Raw genomic sequence first — 14,754 nt, forward strand, 5'->3', positions numbered from 1 at the left:
TTATTTTGTCATTCGAATTTTAGCACTTCAATAAAGAAGTTAGCTTATAATAATTTTCGCTTTTTTTTGCATTTTCATTGCCTGCAAAAACTATTGCAGACACAAACAGTTACCATTACATAGTTGTTGAAAAAATAATTATTTCTCAGTGAATCATATTAAAATTTATAATTGTCAAAAATATGAAAATATATATTGTTTAAATAGAATTAAAATAACAATTATGTTTTTGATAACAATATATTTTTACAGTGAACATAGTTTAGTTATAGTAACCATGTCGAACTATGTTTTTTCTCTGCGTGTATAGACACGCTATTGCCAAGGCTATAGATTTACGAATAATCCAGAACCTTGCTCTTTAGTAGTTAATTATATAGAGGAAAGTAAAGACTATTGACCGATTCATATTGGGGTCTATATAGTGTACATCAATGAGTTGTTATTATTTCCGGTATTTTCTTTAATCTGTTGATTGTGGATGTTGATGTGTACTTAAAATTGATTTTTGTCTTTTGTTTTTCAATTCACTGTTGAATTTTAAAACATTTTAAAGAAATTTATTTTATAACTATACTGTAACTAAACCTTTTCCAGAGCCTACATGGAGAAAATTTACAAATTTTTACAAACTTTCCTTTCTATATAAAACTCAGTTCATATATTTGAAATGCTCCTTTAAACATTACAGTTGAACGCAATTCAAGTGTAGTTATGTACCCAGCAAAAGCTTGTTAATGACTTGCAATTGTAATCACTTATCCATTAACATACTTTTCAATAAATACCTAATATAGTTCTTATTATATAGAAGTACATTAAAAACGCCTTATGAATAATGTGTTATATAACTACTTTCTAATTCATTAATCAGCTTCTGTGTGAAGCTATAGAAGCTGTATACGTTTTTTTCACACGATTTGCATTGATTGATTTTTCTAATTACTTGTTTTAGCAATTGTGGTAAATACTTGCTTCCAATGACATCACCGTGTAAAAATATTTACTTAAAATTATATTCTGTAAGTAGATTTTAGCATTTTAACCCACTACATGGTAATGAAAGTTTTTGCTGGGTATGTATGTTATTTATTATATTTTCATTCTCTATTTTCTATCTAAAAGTTAAAAAATTTACACATACTTTTGCATTTTGTTAAAATTTTTATTATATTTACATATAAATTCCACTTGCACTGCATCATGAACATCATTTTGACTATTTGCATTATATTATTGATGCAATATTACAAACAGAATCATGGTTTTCGTACCACATGTAGAGGAGATTTGCATGTATGCCCCTTTTGTTCTAATTTTTTTTTTTTATATTAAATTTTTCCAAATTTTTATATAAAATTACATTAATTGTATGTTAATTTGTGTTGCCATAGCGACATAAGTCTCTTTACTGACCCTTAGTAGTGCACTAGGTGGTCAATGTGAAAAAGAAGGAATTTGAAGTATTCTAGTATTAACAAGTAGGAAAGTATAGTCGGGCATGGCCGACCATATGATACCCTACACCATGAGTATATTTTTACAATTTTTACTTTTATAAAATTTTTATTTTTTGTAAAGAGACTTTTATGTTGAATATTACCATAATTCCAAAATATTTAAGCCATTTATTGATAAAAAAAACTAAAATTTCTAAATGAGGCCAAATATGGGCCGATCCTCGGTAAATTTGGGAAAAGGATATATTTCTAAATAACAGTTAGTTTTGTTGAGTTTCATTGCGATACAAATGGTTACAAGTCAATTTTAGACGTTTAAGTCATTTTTTGAAGAGACTTTTATGTTGAATATTACCATAATTCCAAAATATTTAAGCCATTTATTGATAAAAAAACTAAAATTTCTAAATGAGGTCAAATATGGGCCGATCCTCGGTAAATTTGGGAAAAGGATATATTTCTAAATAACAGTTAGTTTTGTTGAGTTTCATTGCGATACAAATGGTTACAAGTCAATTTTAGACGTTTAAGTCATTTTTTGAAGGGGGGTTTGTATGGGGGCTAGGGTCAAATATAGGCCGATCCTTACGAAAATCTGCAGTATCATTTATACTTATATAAAACTTATTTGTGCCAATTTTTAGAGAGATAGCAGAATATTTGACGTAATTACAGCATAAAAAGTTCAAATCGGGAGGTACGGTTGCATGGGGGCTAGGTGAAATAATGAACCGATTTCAACCATTTTCAATAGGCTTCGTCCTTGTGCCAAAAAACATGCTTGGTCCAAATTTCATCAAATTATCTTGAAAATTGCGGCCTGTACCTTGCGCACAAGGTTTACATGGACAGCCAGCCAGCCAGCCAGCCAGCCAGCCGGACAGACGGACGGACGGACGGACGGACATGTCTTAATCGACTCAAAAAATGATTCTGAATCGATCGGTATACTTTAAGGTGGGTATTGGACCAATATTTTTGTATGTTACAAACATCAGCACAAACGTATAATACCCTCCCCACTATAGTGGTGTAGGGTATAAAAAGCACTTAATGTGTCCCGCGTAGTAAATATATTAATTGTTTAAACTAAAATGAGTCCTGTCTATTATTTAGAATGTTTGTAATGTATGAGAGAGAGAGAGAGTAGTAAGAGTTTTTTTAAGGAATTTATGTGAGTGTTGAAAACTAAAAAAAAGGATTACATTTTATTCTTATTAATAAATTTGAAACTCATTTAAATAACAAATGCTGATAATTTTTTGTCAATAAAATATTGTTTCAAAAAAAAAAAAAAAAAAAAACTTTGCAATTTTATTAAATGCATATAAAAAAGTCAAATAAAACAATTTTTATAGATTGAGTACATTGTCTATATGAAAAATTTATTTTTTTTACATACAGTATACGTCTGTATTTATTAAAATTTTTTTTGATTTTTTTTTCGCATAAAAAAGGGGAAAAACATGCTTCAATATACAAACAATAAAACAATACCATGAACATATTGAAACAAAAAAACTCCAACATATTTTATTGTGAATATGGATATTGTTTAAATATTTATGGACAAGTGTGTAGAGAATGAGAAATATGTATGTTAATTTTTTTTTTTCAAAAAAAGAAACATCAATAGAAACAATAAAACTGTAGAAAATTATACCAACTATAGAGAATTTTATATATTTTTTTATTTAAATTATAGCCATTTTGATAAATGGTTCCGTTATAAGAATGAAAATATATATACATATAAATGAACGTGATTGTTTTAGGTTATTCGTTTAGGGGAAGATATTTTTTTGGGAATTAATTTATATCTTACTAATTTTTTACATCAATACTGAATACTATTAACATGTGTCGAGATTAGAAAGATTTTCATAAACTAATTTTTTGATTAGTTTCGAATTGTTTTTAAAAGCACAACCTCTTACCATCCCAAATAACCAGCCAATTCACTAGTGCTGTATCCATAGCATTCTTTATGTTAAATACCACATTTGTCTTTGTTTGTACCATTATTTTACCCTCAATTTAATTATTCAGCTCAGACATATGACTTAAAGTTATTTATTGACATAATAATGTAATAAATAAAGCAAACGAAATATTTATGTAAAAAAAAAAACTTTCATAAAAGGTCATGGGCTTAAAAATTCATCAACAAATTGTTAATGTTTTAATATATAAAAACTTTATAAAAATAAAACAAAGATCACATACTCATAGGTATGTGACCTATCAAAATATAAAGTGTCAAACGGAAATATTGAATTTTTTCTGAACTTCCGTTCATCAGCAGGATGGTTAAAACAACAACATACTCTTCCTCTGTGTGCTGGAAGGGGATACACGCATACTTTCATATTAATGCTTGTGTGTTTGCAAAGAGCAGTAAACAAAGTTGTTGTCGAAGAATGAGATACTTTGTAAACTTGATCTCATTTACGAAAAATGTATTGAACATATTCGTTTTTTTTTTTTTTTTTTTAATTTCACAAAACTATAGTTTTACTTATAAGCGAATATATCAAGTTTGAATGAAATGACCATGGCTTATTTTTTTTTGTTAATAATATTCATGTGTCAATAACATATATTTTTCATCTAAAATACCCTGCTGATTTTTTTTCATTTAACTATATAACTTTATCTGATGTTAAATATCTTTAAATCATTTTATTGAACACAAAAGTACAAAAATATTTAATCACTTTTATTTACAAGTATTTACAATGAAAACAAACAAGACACAAAAAAAAATACATTTAACATAAAACAAAGTTTATGGAGAAAAAAATTTTATAAACTTTATAAAAATCAAGAGAATATTATATAACTTGTTGTAGTCGAGAAACAAAAAAAAAAAAAAAAAAAAAAACAAACTTATTTGTAAGAAAAGAAACATGTCAAAAAAACATGTCACCACTTACAAGGTTGTTTGTTTTCATCGTTTTTTTGTTTTTTCTGCAATACACATGTAGACATTGCCTTTAAAAGAAGGGACACGAAAACGTTAGGATAGTTTCCTTTAAAGGAAATTAACAAGTGAGGCTTCAAGTTGTTAATTAATTTGCACTTTTTGTGGAACAAACATTCAATTGCGGAAATCTAGGAATTCTGATGTTAGATAACATTTTAGTTCAATGAGAATGCACGTTCGATAAGAGTAGAAGGGATAACTAACTAACAAACTAACTAACTAACTAACTAACTAACTAACTAACTAACTAACTAACTAACTATCTATCTAACTATCTAACTACCTAACTATCTAACTATCTAACTATCTAACTATCTAACTATCTAACTATCTAACTATCTTACTATCTAACTATCTAACTATCTAACTATCTAACTATCTAACTATCTAACTATCTAACTATCTAACTATCTAAATATCTAACTAACTAACTAACTAACTAACTAACTAACTAACTAACTAACTAACTAACTAACTAAAGTGACAAATTGCATTAAACTACGCGAACACACAGACGGGTTGACTGACAGACAGGTAGACATGCATAAATACAGACTGACAGACAGACAGACAAACATGAGAAACTGCATCAAACTCTGTTGCAAATTGTGGAATGAATCCTGACCACAACGATTGCATGAACACACAGACGGGTCGACGGACAGACACATAGATAGACTGACAGGCAGACAGACAGACAGACAGACAGACAGACACAAACAGATAGACATGAAGTCGAAGTGCTTTAAGTCAGACCTATCTGACGGTGGTACTTTTTCAACCACTGGGTGAGTAAAAAGTAAACAACTCACCACTGAACCTTTGTGTATCTTACACGCAGGTTGCAATTTTTGTACATGGTCCATGTACAAGCACTTTGCTCAAGTACTTGATCTATCTAATCTCTTGCCATAGAAGTCACGTTGGGGAAAGACATGGGCAAGCTTAATCTACCACCAACATAATGTCGCCAAACCACACTACTATAGCTCTGTTGTTTGGGCAACAGCACCTAGAGGGACGTAAGACTTTATTTCAGTAGTCACAGAGATCCACTGTGATAAGTTGAGCATACACTCAATCGCCAAATAAATCAATGGGAGAGCAGTGACGACCTTGCACCATGTCCATCCTTCCCGTCTTGTTAGATTAAACATTCTAACAAATCACTCCGCCACTCCATCCGTCAAATCCATCAGTTACTCCACTCTCTATATAATGCAAGTAGACATCAGAAAACATCAAAAAATTCAGAAAAACAGACAAACGGACAGACTTCCACAACTAAATTGATTTGGAAAGTGAATCTGAGTCGATTGGTATATACAAACATAACAAAAACTACGTAACCACTTTTTTTTGTAATATTTACAAAAATTTCTTTTATAATACGAAATATTACTTAATCAAATCCTTTTTTAATATTACGAAAATACGAAAAACTTTTCTAATACTTTTTTATAAATTTAATTACATTATCGTTAAGTTAATAAAAAAATAAATGAAAAAGTTCTGTTTGACCTAAGTAAAAGTAGCTAAATAAAAATATTTCGTTAAAACTACTTTAGTAACATACTCAGCTTTGTACTTTAGTTATAATAATACCAAAATAAAAGACTACAATGTAAATTTATTAAGGACAAACTTATGAAATTTTAATAAAATAAAACTAGTTTCAAAAGAAATTTTATATTATTCAAGTTTTTTAAAGGTAAAAACTTTAAAAATAACTAACATAATAAATTATTATTAATTGGATATAAAAATCAAAGTACAATAAATTTCAAGTACCACCCTACTACTTATTACCCACACTCACGCGCACATACCAACTTGCTTATGCATCTTTGGATAAGTGTGTAAAAAGTTAAATTTTTTTCTCTCTTTGCACACTCGTCTACAGAAAACACAAAAGTTAACCACAATGAAACTGTCAGTGCGTTGGGAAAAATTTATAATAAAGTTACAGAAAACGACAATAACAAAAAAGGACTATAAAAATACATATGTATATATGTAGCAAACATTTTGGTAGAGAAATAAAATTTTATTTAAGTTTTATTTTGATAAAATGAAATGAGCATATTAAGGCTCATGAAAAAGAAAGTTAAAAGCGGTATTTAATGGTGCTATTTAGTAGTAATAGGTGACTTTAATGCTTTGTTCTTAGGCTATCGCCATGTGGAAATGTCCTTGTTAAAATTAATACCTGTCCTCAGCTCTAGAACCATTGGAAACTGTTACTCCATATATTACTGATATTGTGTAGTAAACTGCAATATTTTACTTTAAGTGTCTTTCCCTTAAAAAAAAACAAACCATTACTTGTAGTGATCTTTTTCTAAGGACCTTGTTAACTGTTGTCAGTTTTTGATTAATATTTAAAGTCAAACACAACAAGATACTGTACTCACTTGAAATCTTTTGTATGTCGAAGAATGTTTTATGTTTTAAAAATATTTCACAATTTATATTTATTAAAAACTTTTTAAAACATGAAACTTAAAATAAAAGAGCAAAGACCATATGCTTCTCCAAATATACAAGTACTTATATATACTTGCAATAAAAACAAACATAAAAAAATGTCAAAGATTCAGTTGTGTTGTGCCGAAGCGAATAAACTCTTCAACAACTACAAGAAAAATACATTTTATAATAAAAATCTTGGAAACCCTTGAAATCAAAATAATCTAATTTTTCAATATAATTATAAATTGGAAAAGTTTTTTAGGAAAATATGTGGAAATATTTGCCCGAATTAGGTGTGAACACATAAAAAGGATTTTTTTGTTACTTTTTCATTCTTCAAAAGGTACTTTTTAAATTTTCTATAATACTAAACATAGAAACTTGAAATTAAGTATGTGGAGTCCGAATTAGTTGAGAACTTATAGAAGGGGACTTTTTGGTACTTTTTCATTTTTTAAAAGAAACTTTTTTCATTTTCTATAATATTGAACTTAGAAACATGAAAAAATTTCCAATTTAGAATAAAGAATAATTCGAATTTTTGTAGAATAAACGAATATTCGAATAAAATTTAATAATACATTTTAACCATATTTTATTATAATATTGAACAAAGATACATTAATTTTTTGTAAAACGAATACTCAATCAAAAGAATTTTGCAATTTAGAAAAATCTGTATTTTGCAATGTTAAAAGTGGAATGTTGTCTGTTTTAAAAGTGATTCTAAGGATTTTTTAAATGCTTACATACACGATATAACCACTGATACAATGTGAAAAGTTTGTTTACAAAATTGCAAAGTGTGTAGGATTGCTTTAAGAAATTGTAAGTTGGTTGTACAAAAGATTAAAATGTAGGTGAAATAATAGACCGATGTTAACTAACTATGTTAACAAAAGATTATGTGCCAAATGTAATTAAATTACCTCAAAAACCTGTAGTTTGATTACAGTTTTTACAATATTAGAATATTTACCAAATTCATTGAATTATCTTTAAAATTGCAACCTGTAGTTTGATTACAAGGTTTACATGGACAGACGGACAGACCGACGGACAGACCGACGGACGAACGGACAGACAGACAGACGGACATAGAATAAAACATGCTGTGTTGATGAAATCCACACATATGTAATTCCATAAACATCGTATAGATATTTCATTATAAAAGCCTTAGCTTAAAATTTAGTCGACTACTCGAATCCAAAACATATTGTTAGTTTTTATTCGAATAATTTTTAACACAAATAATTGACAACCTTAGCACATACGCAACACACTGCTTGACCGAAAATCTATAGACTTTCTGATACTTGATATAATATTTTTACTCTCTATTATATTTAACATATCATGGAGAAGGGTATTTAACATTCCGCACAACCGATTATAGCACTCCTACTTGTTTTTACATATTTATGAGTAAAAAAAATATTTTTGTCCTTTTGTATTAAATGTGTCTATGTCATATGACATTCGTACTATGACAAGCCTAAGTTAAAATCATCACTTATTCTGGTCTTATTCAGCAATTCCATAAAGTAAATTCTACTTCTTTTTCGCTTTTGGAAGTTCTTTTTGATTACTGTTAATAAAAGATGATACTACCGCAACGATCGCAAATTCCAAGAAATTATATAAAAATATTCAAAAAAGAGTAAAACAAAAATAATAGTTTTGAGCAAATTTCCAGCTTTTAAAAGTGACAAAGAAAATCAACAAACTCAAATGAAAATGATTTTAAAAAAAATCATGTTCATATGTAAAAAACAAAAAACAAATAACTAAAAATATGTTTTATATTTTACTTACATCATCCCAATTAAAAGTGTCGCCGGAAGCATCTTCAGAGGAAAACTGTTACAATAGGGACCATAAAAAAACATAAATTAAAAAATAATAAAATAAAAAGTTAAATAAAGATAAATAAAAAAAAACATACCAGACCAGAACCACCTATATCAAAATCGATTTCATTATAATCAAGGGGTAAATCCTAAAAAAGTAATAAAAAAAAAATGAAACAAAAATTAATAAAAAAATAAGAAATAAATAAATTAAAGAAAAAAATTAAATGGAAATTATAAAATAAAAATATAAAAAACAAAAACTAAGAAATAAAACTACAAATAAATAAAAAATCAACACGACCGAACTTTATACAACCGTAAGTTATGCGGAATTTCATTGCTTATAATGTTTAAAAATTTTAGTATATTTGAATTAATTATGGATTAAAAAGAACAAAATCGGGAGTTCCGGTAATTTAGGGGCTGTATAGATTAATGGACCGATTGTAACCATTTTCAAGCTTTGTTCCTGTTCTGAAGAAACTTGTTTGGTCCAAATTTTATCAAAATATCTTTCAAATAGATTTCTTAACCTTGCAAGGACAGACAGGACGGATGAATGGATGGATGAAAGGAAAGACGGACGGATAGACAACCATTTTTAAGCTTTGTTTCTGTTCCGAAGAAACATGTTTGGTCCAAATTTTATCAAAATATCTTTGAAATAGATTTCTTAACCTTGCAAAGAAAAACAGGACGGATGGATGGATGGATGGATGAAAGGAAGGACGGATAGACAACCATTTTCAAGCTTTGTTTCTGTTCCGAAGAAACATGTTTGGTCCAAATTTTATCAAAATATCTTTCAAATAGATTTCTTAACCTTGCAAAGATAGACAGGACGGAAGGATGGAAGGACGGACGGACGGACGGACGGACGGAAGGATGGATGGATGGAAGGACGGACAGACATGTATTAATCGAAAGTAATTCTGAGTTGATCGTAATACGTTTAGGTGAGTGAAGGACCAATATTATTGTGAATTACAAACATAAGCACGAACGCATTATACCCTCTCCACATAGTAATTTAGATTATAGTCATAAAGAATAATTAAACTACTTCTACGTAATGCAAAAGTTAAGTGATAATCAAAGAAGAGTAATAATCACCTTAAAACAGATAGTAGTCATTTAAACACTTTTAAAATTTTCGATTAAACGTTTTATTGAAAATGTTTTTTGAAACTAACTTTTTTCTATGAAATTAAATTGATTTGCAACAAAATTTTTCAATTAAAAAAATTCCATAGTCCACCAAAAACTAGATTTTCTAAAAATTTCCTAAAAGTTATTGACATTTTTTTGAAAGAAATGTGTTGACGGACGAGCACTTTACTTTAAAACAGATAAAAGCAACTAACATTTTTAGATTGAGTGTGTAAATGTGTATGTTGGTGATTGTACATGTGTGTTTGGCAACCTAAAACACTTGACATGAGAAAGTCATTACAAAAGAACTAAGAATGGCTGGACATAGAACGAGATTGAAAGTGGTGTGAAAAAGGAGGCAAAATAAAGTGTGTAATATGAAACACTATTTTATATGGATATATAATGGTAAAAACCATTTGACGGTTTATGTGTGGTACATGATCATAGTTAATTTTCATCATCATCATCAACCAATGTCCTTAACACAGCTTGGTCGTATCGTCGTTATGGTCACTATACTATTTCATTTTTTATTAGTTTTATATGTATGAAGGACGCTGGAAAAAAAACTAATAATAAAAAGCTTATGTTCAACACTTTGTTGTAGTTAGTACAGGAGAAGGAAGAAATAGAAAGTTGTAAATGTAAGCTAGTGTTTTATAGACGAGGCTGTTTATATGTATATAAACTGACTTTTTGTTTAATTTTTTTGCTGGTAGGTATGTAAAAGGGGACACTCAACGGACTGGTCTACCTAAGTAAGTGGATACATTGACAATGTCTGTTAGTGACTAATTTAAGGAATGGTATGGATAGCGAAAACTACTTAAAAACAAAATATTTTATTTATAATATCAAACGAAAAAATTAAATTTATTTTTGAAAATGTTTGAATTAACTGACTTAGATGTGAATTGTTTAAATCTTTTGGTTAGCACTTGTAGTTAAAAGGCTAACACTTGGTTCCAGCTGTAATAAAATACGTTTAAATGTATTTTTATTTATAACACAGGTAAATTACCTCAAATAACCCAGCAAGTAGTTAAACATTGGTGTTTTAACTAATTGAAATAATAGAAAATTTTGTAAATGTGCTATATAATTGTAACTACCTAACTAACTAACTAACTAACTAACTAACTACATAACTAACTACAAAACTAACTAACTAACTAACTAACTAACTAGCTAGCTAGCTAACTAAAAATTGCATTTTAAATGAAAAAAATGCATTTTTAAATGCAATATCCATTTTGCCTATTATGGATATTGCATTTTTAGTAAAAACAAGTAAAAAGTTATAGTCGGGCTAGGCCGACCATATAACACCCTACACTTGTATACGAATAAAATTTGATTAAGATTTCATAATTAAGCAATGAAGTTGAATTGAACTTTACCTCAGTTATACTTAAGCCATTTATTTTTTAATAAAACTGTGGATATTTATGTAAAATTTTAATGGGGACTTTTTATAGGGGCTAGGGTCAAATGAGTCGTTATAATTGTAAAGTTCATCAGGGTCATCAGTAGTATAGCTAGTATATAACTTGGTTTTGCAACTTTTTGTCGAGATACGAGTATTTAAACATAATTATGAATTTAAAAGCCCTATTTGGCGGGTTCAGTTGTATGGGGCCCAGGTGAAATAACGGACCGATGTTAACTATTCTTCCTCTACGTAGGACCAATATAAGACCATGTGCCAAAAATCTTCAAAATTGCCACCTGTTGTTTAATTACAATGTTTAAAAGCCCTATTCGGGGGTACAGTTGTGAGGGGTCGGGTGAAATAGTGTTGTCTGGACCTTATCGATATTAACCATTTTGAATGGTCTTCGTCCGTGGGGCAATATAATATCATGTACCAAATTTCATTGAATTATCTTCAAAATTGCGTCCAGTAGTTTGATTACAAAGTTTACATGGACGGACGGACGGACAGACAGACATAGCTAAATCGACTCAGAAAATGAGGTGTACTTTAAGGTTAGGAACAATAATGTTGTGCATTACAAACATCAGCAGAAACCCAATAAACCATCGCCACTAAAGTGTAAAGTGTAGGGTATAGAAATGCATTTTTAGTGAAAAATTGAATTTTTAGTGAAAAATTGAATTTTTAGTGAAAAATTGCATTTGTAGTGAAAAATTGCATTTTTAGTGAAAATTTGCATTTTTTGTGAAAATCTGCATTTTTAGTGAAAAACTGTATTTTCAGTCACAAATTACATTTTTAGTAAAAAATTGCATTTTTAGTGAAAAATTGCATTTTTAGTGGCAAATTGCTTTCTTAGTGAAAATTTTTATTTTTGATGAACATTTAATTTTTTAGTTAAAAATAGCATTTTTTGGTACAGAATTGAATTTTTTTGTGAAAAATCAAATTGTCAGTTACAATTTTAAGTTTTAGCACAAAAAATATAATTTTTAGAAAAAATTAAATTAAAGAAAAAAGTATTTTTAAATTGAAAATTTTTATGTTTAAATTGAGGACTTTCGCTGGTATAGTTTTCCAGACGTACGAATTTACTTATAACATCAGACAGGTTCGGCCGTATTGCTGCCAAATATGAAAATCAATTTGGTTGATGAAAAACTTGAGGACTTTGGCTTTTACATTTTCCTAGATACTTATGTGAGGTTTAGTATTTGCTTTATATAGAAGATACTTGACAGCCTATTACTCTAATACAGCTGTAAGCATAGTAGTGATCAACATTACAAACTCTTCTCTAATTAAATCAAATCTTTTAAAAGTCACCAATTGACCATTGTTACTTTGTTTATTGGGTATTTTGTATTAGTCCAGTAACAGGGGGAAAGTTGAGAACTATTTGTAAACAACATTAAATTCACTTAAAACGTCTACTGACACGTTTATTCATTTATATATTTTTATATATGTATACATATTTACAAATTACAACCGCAGCACATGTGTGTAATCACATACATAGATACATATAAGACCATATGTCCATTTGTATGTCGATTTACACGTTTCCCCCGTTTTTTTGTTGTCTGAACCTACATATGTATGTATTACTAAAAGTATTCAACCACTTGCATAATACTTACAATTTATAGCAATAATTGTATAAAACGCCTATTATGGATATGAAAATGGGGGAAAAATACAAAACACAACGAAAGCGACAAAAACAAGAAAATGAGGACATTACTGATGAGGATGTTGATGCTGTTATAAACAATTTTTATCCTTTTAACTTTTTCACATATTTTTTACTCCATATATAGTATATATGTCTCCTTTTTTACATCCCCTGTATAGTTTTTTTTCTGGGCAAATAACAACAATCATTAGTCGTAGTTAAGTGTAAAGGGGAAGTGAGAAAATAAAATAGGAAAAAATATAATGTCCTTTTTTACTCGTTTTTTCTGCTAAAATAATAAGTAGAAAAACAAACTCAGGTATTAGTTTTGTTGGGGATGTAGATACAAAATACACATATATATTATACATTTAGATTTGTAGGTAAAAATTTAATATATACAAACAGTGGTATCAAATACATTGCTCCCAAAAGGTAATTTCTACTATCAAAATCTAGATATCTTTTAGATCTGAAACTTGCTTGCAGCAAATTATTAAAAAAATCTAGTTCATTTTCATTTCCCTTCTACAACTAATCCCACTGTTTTAAACACAATTTTAATTATTGTAACTAACATCTATATTAATTTCCTTTCATTTATATTTTTTTAAAACCACTGTCGTCGTTGTTAACAAAAACAAAACGTAGGTGTGCTTAACCGTTTCCTTTCGTTTGATGTTTAAAATGATGTCCTCTTCTCTGTGTGTGTATGTGTGAATGTATGTATGTATTTGTTAGTGTCTCAATGTGTCTAGGTTTGTAAATAGTTGTATTTGTTATAATTTATTGCTACAGACACGAAAAGGGATGTCGGTTGTTAAAAACTAAATAGTATTTACGCAAACACAAATGAGAAAACAAATAATAGAAATGAAATAAAAGTGTCTTGTTAAAGCAATTCCTTTTAAGTGTATTAACTTATGTCTAGTATTAGACAGGAAAATAAGTAAATAATGGCCACACTTTAATAGAAATTTAACACCAAAAAGGTATTTTTAGAAAATTGATTAAAATTTTATGTACATACTTATTTATTTATTTATTTATTTACAAAAACTTATATTCTATGAAAACTGTTAAATTTTCTTTAAATCTGCTTGTTTATATTTATTTTTAATTTAAAATATTTTCCCAAATTTAGAATTCTCTCATATATAATGTACAAAATTGATATTACTATACAACTATTGTATAATTTGACCTTATTCCAGTTAAAATCAGGTTGGACAGATTAACATGAATTAACAAACAGAAACCAAGAATGTTGGAAAATATACGAAAATCATTTTAGTTCATGTTCATTTTTTCTTATTACTTTTTAATTAAAACTTAAAATACATACATACATACATACATACATACATACATACATACATACATACATACATACATACATACATACATACATACATACATACATACATACATATATATGTACTATGATTAGTTAGGGAGACATTCATTGTAAAAAAATTTAATTAAAATTGAAATTGTGACAGTTCTAGATCAGTTTAGTTCAGCTCTATTTTAGTTCTAGTTCAATTCCAGTTTAGTTCTAGTTCAATTCCAGTTCAGTTCTAGTTCTGTTCTTGTTCTGCTCTAGTTCTGTTCTAGTTCTGTTTTAGTTCTGTTCTAGTTCTGTTCTAGTTCTATTCTAGTTCTGTTCTAGTTCTGTTCTAGTTCTGTTCTAGTTCTGTTCTAGTTCT

At 28.4% G+C, this 14,754-nt stretch overlaps 1 protein-coding gene across 12 annotated transcripts in view; it reads right to left on the minus strand.

Moving 5' to 3' along the window:
- Nucleotides 1–14,754, minus strand: part of LOC111678401 (collagen alpha-1(XVIII) chain) — a 331,879-nt gene that overhangs the window by 190,601 nt on the left and 126,524 nt on the right. Inside the window, exons 1-2 of one of the 12 annotated variants that reach the window (XM_046953019.1) lie at nucleotides 8,867–8,918; nucleotides 8,737–8,781 (exon numbers count right to left, since the gene is read on the minus strand). The exons of the other annotated variants lie outside the window; for them this stretch is intronic. The gene's annotated coding sequence lies outside the window, so the exon portion shown is untranslated. Of the gene's footprint in view, nucleotides 1–8,736; nucleotides 8,782–8,866; nucleotides 8,919–14,754 lie in introns of those variants that run through there. 12 annotated transcript variants of the gene reach the window in all.

The sequence above is a fragment of the Lucilia cuprina genome, chromosome 5 (assembly GCF_022045245.1).
Source record: "Lucilia cuprina isolate Lc7/37 chromosome 5, ASM2204524v1, whole genome shotgun sequence".
In the NCBI taxonomy this organism is placed as follows: domain Eukaryota; kingdom Metazoa; phylum Arthropoda; class Insecta; order Diptera; family Calliphoridae; genus Lucilia; species Lucilia cuprina.